The following is a 12,209-nucleotide window of genomic DNA, read 5'->3' as shown; positions in this document are numbered from 1 at the left end:
TTCTCTTACCTTTGCAAGGTACTCTGCAATTAAAGGCTGTTTAGTGCCTATGATTAATTTCTCCTTATTGACAAGGAGAGCTGAGTGCTTGAATCAGTTTCAGGCTTCCTAGTGCTTTCTTGTAAAGTTTAAGAGCTGTTTTCCCTTACCTTTGCAAGATACTTTGCAATTATAGGCTGTTTAGTGCCTATAATTCATTTCTCCTTATTGACAAGGAGAGCTGAGTGCTTGAATCAGTTTCAGGCTTCCTAGTGCTTTCCAGCAGTTTCTAGAGCAAGTGCTAGTCACAGGGGTTCAGATTTTAGTGCTACTACTGAGAAACCAGCTAGTTCCAAGGGAAAATTTGAAGAGCAGACCTTCTGGCACCTGGAACAGTTTAACCGTAGCCTCGCAGAGCTGCACGATGTGAAAAATGTGCAAACACGCGTGTTTTTAAGCCAGAAAGTTGAAAGGGATAGAAATCAGCCCAAAAAAGCCAACAAAACTACAATTTCAGAGCTGGAAACCACTCCTCCAGCGTTAGATAGGCAGTACAATGCTCACCAGTCCCACTGGTAAGCAGTAGGACTTCCCACTACCACATCAAGGTCTGGATAGCTCTGAGCACAGAAAATAAAGTCCTGAGACAAGCAAAGCCTGGGATATGGACTGGCTAGAAAAGGTAGGAAACGAGCAAACAAGATAGTTTTTTTTTTTTTTTTTGTTGAAACAGGCTAAACAAAGCAATAATACAGTAAATAAACACAGAAAAGGCTAACACACTTGAGTGTGTAGTCCTAAACAGTAAATGCAATTAAAACTCTACAAAATTAGCAATTTGCTGTTATTTATGTGTGCGAATTGATGACGACAAGCAGCACCACTCATTGCATATTCATGCCACTCACTGCAGTTAAATGTAAATGCAGTGTTGCCAGCCAAGAAACTATGTAAGTGAGCACGGATGGCAATCCTGTTTAAATCAAAGCAATAAAGATCCCCAGTTTTGCACTGAATGTCAAAATGATCACCAGGGCTTCACAGATAGCTCTCAATCTCTTAGTGCAAGACATTTTGACAAAGGCCAACATAATGGGGGGCGGGGGGGCAATGACCCAGAACTAGAGACATATTTGACATATTTGCCCTATAGAAATGTTCTAGAATAAAACAAAAAAGTTCCAGGCCACCAACAGGATGAAATTCACAAACTTTTTTAATATTTCAACAAAAAATGAGCGTTTTCATCTCAGTGCAAGACTTCATCAGATTGAACAGTACTAGTGCTACACTTGCTATATATAGTGTCCTAATAACAAGACCAATTAATACTTAAAGCACCACTAACAGTTAGTGATAAAAATAATGTAATGTACTTTACGACAAAAATCAAACTCAAGCAAATACATATCACAACAAATACAGATAACATGAGCATAAAAATAAAAAATATAAAATATATATATATTATATAAAATATATATATGGTTTATAAAGTTTATAAAACCAATATATCCTAAAAATTATAAATACCATCAAGGCACTAAGAATATATATATTTTTATTACAAAAATATACACTAAATAGCTCAAATTTTCCCTGCTCTCTCCGCTAATACAGCTTTGATACTAATGTATTCATTAAGACCTGAGTTAATATTGGCCTTAAACCTCAATTGCCATTTCAGTTCCCTGTTTAATAGTACATTTTTCATGTCGCCCCCTCTAGTGTTGTTCTTAACCAAATCAATAATCCCAAATTTGAAGCCTTTAAAGGATGTACAAGAAACTGAGTGTTTATGTAAAGCACTGGTTTCTTTTCTAATTCTAATGTCATTTAAGTGCTCGTACATTGTATCTCTCAGTGCCCTCTCAGTTTTACCCACGTAGAATGACGCACTGAGTACAAGTGGCCAGATAAACCAACATCCTGGTGTTACAATTACCTTTACGAAATTTGACTACACTTTTCAAACCATTGTTTAATGTTAAGGATTCTTCTTTGTAGATATAGGAACATTGCCCACACCTACCACATGAACTTGTTGCTTTTTTGCTAATTTTCTGATTATCAACCCTTTCGAACAACCTTTTAAAATTTGCACCTGTCTTGTAAGTGAAATGAGGTCTCTCCCCTACTATTTCATACAGTTCCTTATTAGTTTTTAATATACACCAATTTGCTCTCACAATATGTATGAAAAAATCAGAAAACAAATTGAACTCCATAACACATGCCCCCTTATAATTTTTAACTTGCTTTTTTGGTTCTGCTACTTTATTAAAAGGTACACCTAATAATGATTTGTTCTTGGTGCCCCAAACATTGTATACTTCTTCCAGAATTTCACCCACCAATTCCCTTGGGTAACCTCTTTCAACAAATTTCATACCTTTACATACTCAGTACTTGGGTAACATACAAGGGAGTAGTCAGCACTGTGACCACATGCTGGTAGATGTTCCACTTACCATCTACTCCAGGACACAGGTCACATACCTATTAGTCTGATTACAGGGTGTGATGTTCACATTATACTTGGGTTGTGTGTTTGTTTTCCTGATGTAACAAATCCCCCCGTGTTTTCTTGTTATTGCAAGTGTTGTCATAGCAGTGGCAGCAATCTTTGGTGTGTGTTGATACTCTCTGTATTATACTAATATCACAGTTAAAGTCAATGATTGGACACAGTCTGTAGTCCTTCAGGCAGCTGCTTGGACACAGGATGTGTATGTCACCTGTGATGAAACTGTTTGCCTGTTCCACAGTTTTTCCTCTATCAGTTTTAAGTTTTCTGTGATTTCCCCAATTCATTGTCATGACCATTATATTGTATATGTTTGGTTTCATACCATGTGCCTTCAGTTGTGCATTCTAGTCCATTGTTATGCTTGTAGTATCACATCGTCTGCATAAAGCTTATTTGTTCTTTCACCTGCAGTCTGTTTACTGACTAGTCCATCACCTATGTGAGCAGTAGCGGGCTCTAATCTGGGTCCTGAGGCTTATCCATTTCCCTTTGAAGCCTCTCTGAGTCCAAACACTGTTTCTACTTTTGCCATTGTGCCCTGTACATAGCCTTCACTAATTCTACTGTTATTTACAGGGCCTCAAGTCATCACAGAAATGCCCAAATCAGACTTTGTGGGGCTTCGTAATTTTTTTCTCCCCCTGTCTTGGAATGCCAAGTTGGAGTTTTTCCTCATCTCTGGCTTTTTTACTGTCTGACTCACTGGAAACAGTGGGTTGGCTATATAGCATCCTGATCTGAATACAAAATTGATATTTCGTATCTGTCTTGTTTCTCTTTATGTAGATGTTCCCATGTTTGTGTGTGTCTGTATATGCTCTCAAAGTGTCATGATTCTCTGTTAGGGTTCACGAAAACTGTTTTCAGAATGCTTTTTCAATGAAGCAGCCTGCAATGCTTTATGATTAGTAGGCAAGTGAATAATTTACCAGTGGAATACTTACAGTAGTTCCTGTTGCAAATCTTCCATTTTAGTTTGCACACTTCCTGTAAACTCCATACTTTGTTTATGTTTTATGTATAATCATTGTGTATAATGTAGATAGTAAATGTGTGTGTGTGTGTGTGTGTGTGTGTGTGTGTGTGTGTGTGTGTGTGTGTGTGTGTGTGTGTGTGTGTGTGTGTTTATAGAGAGTGAGATAGATACTGTGGTTGTGTAAAACTAAAAATGCATATATGTACACACACAGACGTCATTGGTTCACTTCACTCTGATGAACTGACAATTCAGTAGAGATAAGTGCTTGAGAAGTTTGTCAAGGGCACACTTTGAGTGCTCGAGTTGTCAAAAGGAAGAAGATTGTGTGGGTAAGATACATGTACATATTGAGTTCATAATGCTGAAACCTTCAGTTATGCCAAACACTTTGGTACTGAGTGTGTGTGTGTGTGTGTGTGTGTGTGTGTGTGTGTGTGTGTGTGTGTGTGTGTGTGTGTGTGTATGTGTGTGTGTGTGTGTGCGTGCACTCGCATGCACCCATGAGTATTTGTGGGAGAGATGAGTATAGCCCTTGTGTGCTTGTGTAGATTGAGTGACTTGTGTTGTGGTATTGTTAAGGAAAGGATCTCTACAGTAAGACATAGGATTGGCAGACATTAGTAATATGTTTCTTTCTTGGGTGGCGTAAGCCAGGGAATCTTGTTGGCTAGGCTTACTTAGGCCCTTGGGCCGATAGCCTAGTACCTACCTATGAACCTATGAACCTATGTCCATCACTTAAATCATGCACAGGAAATGGCCTAGCAGACAGCCCTGATGTACAGACCTGATCACTGGACCTGAGATATAGGTTACTTCACACATGTCAGAATATTTAGGTACCATGTATGTGATACACTGGTCTACCCACTTGATGATATAGGTGTATATGGCCACATCTGACAGTGCTGAGTGAATACCTCAGTGTGGATTTGTGTCAAATGCCTTGGGCTTATTAGGTTTAAAAGGATGAATGTGTTGTCATCTTGCATGCCCTCGATGATCTCTTTGAGGACATCTAACAGATGTAACAGACATGATCTAGCATTAACAACTCACGCATGTTTGTTGAACACAGCCAGGATATCACTAGTGTCCCTTTAGAAAAGGTTCATGATGACATGTTGGTCTACCTCACAGATGAGGAGAGTCAGGATGTGTCTATGCATGCATGCATTGGGTGCTGTCCACCCAACTCACACAGGTGCATGCTGAAAACACCCTTTTACAGCAACATAGTCTATGTGGCAACTGTGTTGAAGTGTGCATTAAACCATGTCACGAAGGTGTATGTGATGAGTCATGTGATAGGTGAACTGTGATGTTGTCACAGCCCACTGATTCTGTGTGATAGGCCTGGATGTAGATGACAGTGCATACTGGCTATCCTCAATTGGTCTAAGGTTTGAGCACAATCCCACACTCAGGAAGAAAATCTCCCAGCTGGGGATTAAAACCTCATGTCACTAGATGGGTAACCAATTGGCTCACTGACAAAACACATACTGTGAAAGTTGATGAATCAATCTGTACCAGTAGAGCCGTCACCATTGGTGTACCCCAGGGATCTGTGCTTAGCCCTTTATTGTTTGGAATCTATTTCTTGACAGTTTAGGCTAAAATATATGGCTTTTGGCTTACCATGTTTGCTGATTCTTGCATACTGGATGCAATCATTGAGTCCACCTATGACGATATACTACAGGACAGGCTAACACAGACAAATGATTGGTGACAAAGCCACATGGTCTACAAAATAAATGCAGAATGAATTGTGTCTTTATTTTGTCCTTCTGGAAAGTGGAATTCCATGCTAATTACAGCATTGACAACAGTCATGCATCAAGTGTCCACACTGGTATTGAAAGCCTATGTTGTGCACATCATAAGTTATGCCATCATATGCAGATTTTAGGATTGTATGACAGCACCATACTCGAACCTCATCAGAACACTAATAGAGTATAAGGCTCTCTTTTGCATGTACATCACCAAACACATGCAGCTGCTGGACAGACCACAAGGATTTCTCATCAAGAAAATACAGTGCCTACAAACCATGCCATGATGTATGTGGATAGACTGAAAGCCATGACACTGTAATCTGTATTGTCAGGGATGAGGTAACGTCTGCCTGGCCTCATGGCCAGTCTCTGACACAGCCCTGGTGGGAATTGTGCATATCCACAAATCAGATATAGCCGATGACATCAGCTGTGTCTATTGAGGACAATATGGTAACAACAGTGTCTCACATGCTGGTGTAAAAAGGTCTCTCTAATGTCAAGCAAGAACACACACACACACACACACACACACACACACACACACACACACACACACACACACACACACACACACACACACACTTGACTGTAGTGAGAACAGAACCCCTACCCATCTAAGTACACAGACTACAGAACTCAGTGCTTTACACAAGTTCCATGGCACAATTCTGACTTTTACAAGACTGCAGGTCAACTTATAGTGGATGACAGCAGGGCATGTTGGAGAGAAGATGTTGGGAAGCCTGCATAGGTTCATAGATTCATAGGTTCATAGGCGGTTACTAGCTTAATGGCCCTATGGAATTTACAAGCATAATCGTGTAAAAACACAAGTACCCTTATTGAGCATAGTTAGATGGTCATTGTTAGCAGAGAGAGTTTATGATCAGCACAGACTGGCCCTGTCCACTAAGGACATAAGTACAACCCCAGGGGTGAATTTACAATTACCCATCCAGTTGTCAAGGTTGAGCTTGAATAGTTCATTGAGGAGCACTGCTTCACATGCAGTGAGAACTTATTACATGGTAATTGCTGGGAGATATATCTGTCTCCCCAGCATGTTCTGTTTATGTCACAGGGTAGGCCAAGATCCTTAGAGCAAGTTATTCTTGTCCCATTAGATTTGCAGATGTCCAGCATTTCCAGTAGGGCAGGGTCTGAGACTGCTCTATAGGCCAGGCATAGGTCAACTCTCAGCAGCCTGCACAATACTGAGTACAGTAACAGGTCTTTTAATCTTTCCATGTTTGCCATGTTTTGGAGGATTTGGACTCTCTAATTCACAAAGCTCTGTGTTTTCTCCAATTGTTGCAGGTGCCTGTTGAGGCACAGACAGAAGGGAGCATTGTACTCAATTAGTGGTCTGATAAGGGTAGAGTACAGCTATGACCTCCCTGGTCTTGGATGTGATGACCTTATTTATGAATACTCAATGTAGAATGTGTGTTTCACCACTATGGACACATAGTGATTGTAGGGAAGATTGCTATCGATGTGTGTTCCCAAGTCTCACAACACTGTATTTGAGCTTAGAGGGATGCTACATATATCCTAATTAGCAGAGATACTTCATTGTCAAAGGGGACAATGAGGCATTTTTTGCTTTAAGTTTCAGTCTGTGAGTTTGCCACCAATCATTTGTCTGTGTCGGCCTCTTCTGGAATATGTTAACATAGTTATGGAACTCTATATGACTGCGTCTAGTTGAGAGTCATCTGCAAACTTGGTAAGCCACAGGCCATCTACCTTTCCTGGACTTCAGAGAAATAGTTTCCAAACAGTTGAGGGCCAAGTACAAATCCTTGTGGTATTCGACTTGTAAGTGGTCTACTGGTGGAGGTCCAGTCCTCAACTTTGAAAGGGTGTGTTCTGTTGGTGAGCCAGTTGGCTATCCATCTAGTAATGTATGAGTTAATTTCCAGATGGGAGAGTTTCTCTATGATACCTGAACTGAGGATAGTGTCAAAGGCCTTGGATAAATCAACATAAAGGTATGTCCTGTTACCCTCATCCAGGTCTTTAGGGTCATTATCAAAGAAGTCTACATAATGTTTAATAAGCAAGATCTATCCTTGACAAAACCAAAATGGGTCGGGTCAAGTGGATTGAAGGTCAGCTATGTCCCTGTGGATAAGGAAAATGATGATCACTTCCATAGCCTTGCAGATAAGGCTTTTTAGGCTTATGGGTTAACAGCTCTAGTTCTGTATGTTACCAGATTGATGTGTATTGCATATCACACAACATTTGATATTAATGTCTGTAGTGTAGGTGATATATGTGTGAAAAAAGTACTGAGACATCAGGACTGCAGTGCTTGGGGGGAGGCAACGCATGGCTGTATTGTAAATATGTGAAAGATTGTTAGATAGTGCCTTCAGTTTGTTATGTTTCGAAATGTAATTTCATGTCATAGACAGGAAATGGACAGTAAACAGCAGTAGTACATAATAACATTTACGTTTCCATAGTGCAGCAAGAAACAGGTTTGAGTGATGGCTGGAAAAGTGTTTTCACATAGGAGATACACATCTTCAGTACTTTCCATGTCTGCATGTAGTTAAGCAGTGTGCAAATTTGAACTGCATTGTGAAAGGTCTGAGAGTTAGCATTTAGTCTATGAAACACTCCTGTAGCGTAAGTGACTGTGGCAGCAGATGTAAATGCATGGACACATTTATTCTTGACCCCAGATGTTACTAGGTTTGAATCCAAGTGTATCTAATACTTTTAAAGACTTTTAAATAAACAATGATAATACAAAGACATTAATTCTTTATAGTACTTGTTACTGAGTGTTGACTTAGCACAGCGAGGTTAAATGGCACTGCACAGAGGTAAGCACAGCATTGTACAGCCACTGAGCATTGGTGTGAGATTTGAAACTCCACACAAACATAGAGGCCAAAAAGTGAAGGGATCCATTGTTTTTCTGCTACTTATGTGTGTTGTATGTGATTCAATTTTTTTGACTGGATTATCAGTGTTAAAATAGGGTATGTAGGAAAGTGGTGAAATGGGGAGCAAACAGGTGGAAGAACATAGGGAAATCAATAAAGGAATGTGCAGAAGGGAGGTAGCAAAGAACTATAGCTATCTTTTTTTTCAACAGAAAAAAAATGATAATATATGCAGAATATTAGCTGAATTTGCACTGTCTTCTCCACAAAAAAGGGTTGACAACAACATAATCAAATTGTATAGCCGAGTGGACTAAATCAACTGTGTCATGAAGACACATTGGTGAAATGGAGAGCTATGCATGGGATGATATTTCTTTTGTGGATACGTGTCCATTTATTTAAAATTCAGTATGAGAGGAATGCTGGGTAAGAGGTGTAGGTATTTCTTTGTCACGTAAGTTGGGGAGGTGAGGAAGCAAATGTAAACAAGCAAGACAAATAAGACAAGACACAGGGACAGTGAGGGACATGAAAGTTTGGGGGACACCATGCTTGTGGTGAGGGAGGGTCAACTCAGGCTCATGGCCATCAAACTTTGAGGCAGTGAGAATCAAGTCCTCACCCACTGGACTGGCATCACTTTCCCCTTACTCTGCTGGTGGCTGGAATGCATGAAACCTTTTCCTCCTCCGATGGACCACGAGAGAGAGCAGCCTCTCCATCCAGCATAGTAGTACACAAATGGTGTGGTGTACAATCTTCACACCAACTCTGGCTTCTCTTGGTGGATGATGAAATCCCCACTTCTGCCACTGCTCCTAGAGGGTACCACTGCACTAGCTGCTGAGGCAGTACTACCTGAAGACAGAGGTAGTGCAGAGGAAGCAGAGGCAGTGCTGGCGGGTTTGGTAACAGACGTGTGGGGCATTGGTGTTGGAGCAAGTGAAGCAGGGGCATGCTGACCCACTGGGGCTGTCCTACCTCACTGTGCTGTGGAGCATTTACTGATGTGGCACAGATGGATGACATGGAGACATTTTGATGACACATAACAGAAAATCAAAAAAAGAGAATTAAGAGTTGGGGTGAGATAAAAAAGGGATAAAATTAGTACCATCATATGTGACATACAATGCATTAACAAAATTATACAACTCTTATCTGAAGTATTACATTTATGTATACATCCTAAAAGATATGCACTACACTACAGATTGCTGAAAGTAATCCCTGAAATGTGCATATATTGCACATATGCATGTTCATATTATACAGATTACAGCTTACAGCAGGGCATTTGTGCCCCTGGTGTAGAATTTTTAATTTAATGTAAAAATTATTGAAGAAATAACAGTATTGTATAGTTAGCAATCATGGTAGGGTGACCGCAGTGGTGCAGTGGTAAGTGATGCCACCTCACAGCAAGAAGTTCTACTGTTCGATCCTTGGCTGGGGTGCCTTCTGTGCGGAGTCTGCATGTCCTCCATGTGGTCACGTGGGTTTCCTCCGGGTGCTCCGGTTTCCTCACACATCCCAAAGACATGCTGTAGGTGGAGTGGACACTCTAAATTCACCCTAGGCGTGAGTGCATGCATGTGTGTATTCTGTGGAAGGTTGGGTGCCGGGCTGGCACCTTGACACTGTAAAACTCTGCTGCCAATCATGAGCAGACAGGTGATCTGCTGTGGCAACCCCTAACTGAGGAAAAAGCTGAAAGAAGAAGAATATAGTTAGTAATCATGGTATTTGAACCCACAACCTCTGAATATAGTCTAATATTATATTCCTACAATTGGTTTGTGCTACAGACTAATGCATGCATACTTGCTTTTACAGTTGGGGTATGCATGCTCAGTTTAATACAGCTGTATAAAAAAACAAAAAAGCTATCTTTAACTTTTAAAGCTACAATAACACTTCTTTTGTGCTGTATACATACGATTTGCTTTCCTCAGTTTCTTCAATTGAGCAACACAAGCCTACCAATTGAAATCACATTTGATGAGAGCTGGGGAAATAACAGAAAAGAACAGAAGATGATTATGCATACCAGTCTTGCAAATATTTAGCTTTCTAAGTCTTTCAAGAACTCTCTTATTGTCATACTTCCACAGCTGTGGGTTGTCCGCAGTCTCAAACTCATGTAACCAATGGTTGAGAGTACTAATTTCTCTCCTGCATAGGTCACTGAAATAATGCCTTCTTTGCTCTCCAGTGCTTGGGATACCAGTGGCACTGGATATACAGCCTTGGCCAAACTATTCCATGCCTCAGACTTGTCCCAGGAGCCTTTGGCTGTGGTGCTTTACCAGGAGTCTAATAAATATCCTGGACTCCTGGACACCCTATCTCTGTGCCCTAAACTTGGCACCTTCCCCTACAATGCCAGTTATGTCTTCCAGCTAAACTAGAAAATATAAACTGATGCTTTCCCGGCAATTTCAGTTATCACACTTATTCGTAGTGTGCAAACCCAAGCAATAGTGCCAACTGTGTTTGCATGATATTAAGCAGAATGCAGCAGTGCCAAGCAGGGAGGAAATAAGTACTTCAAATAATTAATCTTGCACTTGGCCTTAGTTTGAGGAGTGTGCACTGATGAAGCCTAGAAATATATATTGGACATTGGAAGGTAGCTGTTAGGTGAGTTAAATTTGCAGACATGCACTGGGGGTATAAATGTAATGACCTGACATTTTTTTGTCTTTATACACTGAGAAAATTTGATTTTTACAGTGTGGGATTCAAATGTAGGCATAAGAGACAAAACATTTTCTTCCATCTTTGCCACAGAAGAAGTGTTGCTCAAATATAGTCACGAATCATACATAAATAAAGGTGAAAGTTTGAGCTGTTATACATGTATGTGTGTGACCTGACAAAGGTTATTGTATATAGATCCAGTTGTGTATGTATCTTATGTAATTGTGAAGGTCATGCAAGTCCAGATTGTAGAATTATACTTACAGAAATATAGTAGGCAGGATACCCTCAGCCATATATCTGAAAACACAATACTGCACTCTTACCCCTCATACACCTAATTCATATCAGCTCCACTATCTAAAGTGTTATAAGTGAGATTGAATAAAATGGGAGGTGGAACAACAGTAAATGAGTATGAAAAATCCTGTAATTGAACCCAAGGCCATGTTTGTGGCAGTCCTACACTTAACCTGTTGTCACAAGAATGTTGAAATAGCACTTGTCTAGTTTTCATTTCATTGTTATAAACTGCACTGTCACAACAATATAAAAAGGTTGCACGTCGTGTACTAGAATCTTGCATCATCTGTATTTTAGCCTAACACTTACCTGCTGCCACATGACTGGTAACATGACATTCCCTAATTTCCTAATCATTCTTAAGTTGTTTTTGTTAGCCACCACTTAACACCATTTAGCTTGTTTGTGTGGTGCCCAACAGAATTAATTGAATTTCTCCATTTTCAATTATTGGCTGTCTGAGTCTTGCCTGCAGGTGTTATGCAGGTGTTCTGTCTGCTTCTTGGATGGGCCACTAGTCCAGGTTCGCGCATTGCCATGCTTTGTGCAAAGGAGATAAGCACAGTCATTCCTCTTTTTCCGCTGTTTTCCCTAAGCTGCGCATACCGCAAACAATGCCACCCCAAAAAAGAAAAAAGACAAACAAAAAGGAAAAATAGTTAAAATGAGGAAAAATGGTCTGTAGCATACACAGTACAAAACGTTAGTACACATAACATATTTCTACATAAGTCTGCATTTGAACTCTCACTCCAATGAGCCTTTTGCATATCCTTCTTTGCCACACAAACAGCTTTGCAGCAAAGAATTGAAATTGTTCTGCATACAACCAACTGCAACATCATCTAGAGTAATATGAAACCATACAACTGTTATTTGTAAATGTATTGTTTTTGGATGTATTACACTAAGTGATCACACAACCAGTTATGAGTATTGCTTGCAAATATGCAACTCTGTCTTACATCTCTGTATTTGCTGCTCATTCTTCTCTTATCTGATCAGTAATCTGAGAAATGCAG

This window comes from Protopterus annectens, chromosome 7.part0 (assembly GCF_019279795.1).
Source record: "Protopterus annectens isolate FY-2018-M chromosome 7.part0, PAN1.0, whole genome shotgun sequence".
NCBI lineage: Eukaryota > Metazoa > Chordata > Ceratodontiformes > Protopteridae > Protopterus > Protopterus annectens.
This window is presented reverse-complemented; position numbering follows the sequence as displayed.